Here is a 4,651-nt window from a genome sequence, read left to right as displayed (position 1 = left end):
GTCAAAAAACGATTTGGAAAAAATCTCAACCGTTTGCTAAAAACTGATTTACTGTTAAAAATACTTTTTAAAACGCGTTAATTTTACGTTGACTTTAAAAGAAGTATCTTTCTAGCTTTTAGATTCTCCTCAAATTACTTAGAATTTTTAATTAATATTTAGTTTTCAATTTTTAATGAGAGACCGAAGTATGAGTCTCTTGGTAGGTAATAAACATTTTGGAGCTAGAGTGTTTAGGCTCGTTCTTAACTAGGGAATAATAATGTTTAATGATGTCTGATAATGGTTTACAATTACATATAGAGACAATTGCTTGAGTTTACTCATTGGTATATTTACATATATTACAGTGATGCTACGCTTGTTGCTTTACGATTCTATAATCACTCACTGAGCTTTTAGCTCATGAAATTTATGTGTTTTCTTTTTTTATGTAGCAGTCAGTTTCCTCAAGGTTGATCCTGCTGCTGCTTGCCACCGAAAGATTCGGCTTATTAAAAGACTTAGGTTGATAATTTGTTTATGTACACATGTTTTGTGAGGGACTAGGGCTTTTGTAGGAATGTTTGGGCCACCTGTGAATACTTTTTTCTATAAAAGTGCAGAGGTTAGCAGCCAGTGTGGGCTTTGCACGAGCCGACCTAGAAAAGAAATATGGTATTGAGAGGTTTAAAGACCTAAGGGCTGTGACATTTGAAGGTATAATAGATCCAGCTGAAGCTGAGTTGTGGCTGGATGTAGTTGAAAAATGTTTCAATGTTATGAGTTGTTCAGAGGACAGGAAAGTGGGATTAGCCACACTTCTACTACAGAAAAGAGCAGAGAAATGGTGGAAGGCTATATCCGCCAGACGAGCCAGTACAGATGTGATGTTATGGCCTGAGTTCAGGAAGGCCTTTGAAGATAAGTATTACCCCAGCTCGTTTCGGGATGTAAAAAGGGATGAGTTCCTCAGATTAACACAGGGAAAGATGTCGGTGGTAGAATATGAGTAGAAATTTACAGAGTTATCACAGTATGCCGTGTCGGTTATTACTGAGGAAAGAGATAGATGCAGGAAATTTGAACAAGGTTTGAGGAAGGAAATCAGAACTCCAGTGACGTCTACGGCTAATTGGCTAGATTTTAACCAGTTAGTAGAAACAGCAATACGAGTCGAGCAGAGTTTGGCAGATGTTGAGCAGTTGCCAAGAGGCAGTGAGGCCGTAGTATGGCCTAGAGATAGGGGATTCCGATCTCTAGTGGCAACCCAGACTAGTGGAAGCCATTTCAGGGGAACCAGTTGGCAGGGATCCAAGAAAAAGAAAACGAGACCCTCGGTCGGTGCAGTTAGCCGATCAGAGATATCACGAGCTGGTGAATCGATAACCAGCACAGACAGAAGACCGACATGCCCTAGTTGTGGTAAGAGGCATTTTGGGGCATGCTATAGTGGCAGAGGTGCATGTTTCGAGTGCGGACATACAAGGCATTTTAAGAGGGACTGTCCCCAGATGAACAGGGACGTTCCACTAGCACAACAGCCGACCTCCCAAACAGTTAACGAACCAAAGAGTGCTGGAAATCGGGGTGAAGGGTCAAGTGGTTCCAAGTAGAAGAATGTCGTAGGTCGATCCCAACAGTTGGGGCGAATGTATGCCGTGACACAGCAGGAGGCAGCAGAGTCTCCAGATGTTGTGACCGGTAATGTTATGTTATGTGGGCAGTCTGCTTATGTTTTATTTGATCCTGGTGCCACACATTCATTTATATCTAGCTTGTATGCACCTAGTATAGATAGGTTGGTTAAACCTATGTCTGAAGAGTTATTTATCTCTACCCCTTTAGAAGATGTGATAGTAGTATATAAATGCTATAATCATTGTGAGATACTGATCAATGGTCAGAACTTCTATGCTGATTTACTTCCTTTAGAACTGTTGAAATTTGATGCTATCTTGGGGATGGATTTTCTAAGTAAGTATTATGCTTCAGTAGACTGTTACAAGAAGGAGGTAGTGCTCAGAAATTCAAATGGCCAGGATGCAATGCTGACAGGAAGCAAACGATTATTCGCGGGGAATTTGATATTGATAGTGAAAGCTTGGAAGCTATTGAGCAAGGGATGTAAAGCCTATCTGGCTCATGTAAGGGAAAGAGCTGAACCTAGAAGATGTCCCAGTGGTAAATGAATTTCGGGATATATTTCCTGAAGAACTATCAGGATTATCTCCCGATAGGGAGGTGGAGTTTACTATTGACTTAGTTCCAAGAAAAACTCCCATATCTCAGACACCGTATAGAATGGCACCGATTGAGTTGAAAAAAATTAAAGGTTTAACTGCAAGTGTTAATTGACAAGGGATACATTCGATCTAGTGTATCGCCTAGGGGAGCTCCGGTATTATTTGTAAGGAAGAAAGACGGTACACTTAGATTGTGTATCGACTATAGGCAGCTGAATAAGGTAACGATTAAGAATAAATATCCGTTACCACACATTGATGATTTGTTTGATCAACTAAGAGAAGGCACGGTGTTTTCGAAGATAGATTTGAGATCGGGTTATCATTAACTTTTACTTAGTTAATTCCTTTTATCACTTGCTTAAGTAAGGAAAATAGAAATCCGGGTTTCACATACAATCTAGTAATTATGCCTTTAGTAAATGCGGAATAAATTATACAAGTAAGTAAATAAATACTATATTACAGTTAAATAAAGGGGATCTTCCAACTATTAAAATACATGTATTTCTTCTCTCTATAAAAGAAGATCTTTTAATTTTAATAAATGTAAGAGGCAAATATTATATTATTTTCAAAGTTTTCTTCCAAAAATAAACTAAAAATATAACCAAATGAAACCCAAATAAGACCAAAAAAATTCTAGGCAAGACGAAAATGAAAGAAAAATCTGCAAAATTATCCAAAATCCAAAATACTTTCATAATCTAGTAATGACAAATATTACATCAATTCTCGCATTATTATTCTTCAAAATCAAATTTGATTGGATGCTGGAGGTTCAAATTCCCATACTCCATATTGCATCCTAAAAACAAAAAGTCAAATTTAATTTGATTGATTTCACATGCACATGCAATATATGTAATATAACTTCATCACACATATGTATAGCCTTAAAAAAAACCAACTCATATGTAAATCTTTAATTACCAATGTAAATGTTCCCTTAAATAAGGATCACTTGGCCTAGGAACATCTGGGTCAGTTATAATCTGAAAAAAAAAAAAAAACAACAATAATAATAAATCAAGTAATGAAAACATTAAGAGATATTTAGATAAAACACAACTCTAGTATATTTTTTATAGTTCAAAAGAAGGAACAACATCACAAATATGAAGAAGAGAATTCAAAACCTACAATTTCTTAAGGAAATATCGATGTTGTAAGCATCAAAACAATTCATGAGAGAAAAAATATATAGGGGTTTTTCAAAAATAGAAAAATAAGGAAAATTATTTACACAAAGTAACAAAATCTTAATATTCTTTTATAAAGACTGATAGAAGTTCATTAATATCTATCAGTAACAGAAATTGAAAGAAGTTTATCACTGATAAACGCCGATATACACAATTTGTGCTTCTGCATCGAATCTCACAGTCCTTCAATTGGTATCAAAACAATGTTCTTACTCCCAATTTTAATTTTTCCTTAATCAAAATTCAGTTTATGGTGGGATTTTCATTACTGTACGATGTTCATGTTGATGAATGATTATGGGCTTTGCAATTATGGATGTTTTCAAGATTGATCTTTGGAATTTACTGTTTTAATTTACAAATTTGGTTTGTAAGGGCCCATTGTTTTGGGCATTAATTTGCAATCGAGTTTGGAAATTAATTGTGCGCGCCGTTCGTGAGTTTTTGGCCACTTTCTGGAGAAAACGAGGCCCAAATAAGAGGAAAATCGATGGAGTTCATGACGTATAGTAGACAACTGTATAACAGCATTGCAACATTGTGCCATAGCGTTGCAACGTTGCGAAGAGGCGGACAGAAGGATCTTTCAATATTGTTGCAACACTAGGTCACAACGTTGCAACGCTCCGAGATGAAAAAATTGATGCTGTTCAGTTCGTGGTTCTATTGGTTTGCATGTGGCTCACTTGGTTCGAGTGGTTCACGGGTTCGAGTTTTTGTTTGGTTTATCAATTTTTTGTTGTAATAGTTAGTTTTTCATTTATTAAATTAATATATATGTTATATTAATTTAATTAGTTATTTAGGAGTTTAATCCCGATCCATATATTGTTCTTTAAATTATGCATTTGATATATGGTTTATTTTTATTTAATATATGTCATAATGTACACCATATAGAAAGTCCCACCATAGGTTATGCATTTAATCATGCATCGTGAATATTTTAAATGTTATAATATAGTTGCATGATTTAATTTTATAGCATGCTCATGCATCATATAATATAAATGTTATAGTATATGTTTGCATGCATTAATGACATTATCACATATCATTATATTATAATTGTTATAATATATAGTTAACGTACGGATGAATGTCATTATGAATTTCACTACTTTAGTATATAAATGTTATGTATGTTAAGTAATGAAATGGGAATTGCATGAAGCATGTCATTACCTTAGGTAACTTTATAATTGTTATAATTTTTCCTAA

This window comes from Benincasa hispida, chromosome 11 (assembly GCF_027475165.1).
Source record: "Benincasa hispida cultivar pf3 chromosome 11, pf3_genome.v1.1, whole genome shotgun sequence".
Classification (NCBI taxonomy): Eukaryota; Viridiplantae; Streptophyta; class Magnoliopsida; order Cucurbitales; family Cucurbitaceae; genus Benincasa; species Benincasa hispida.
This window is presented reverse-complemented; position numbering follows the sequence as displayed.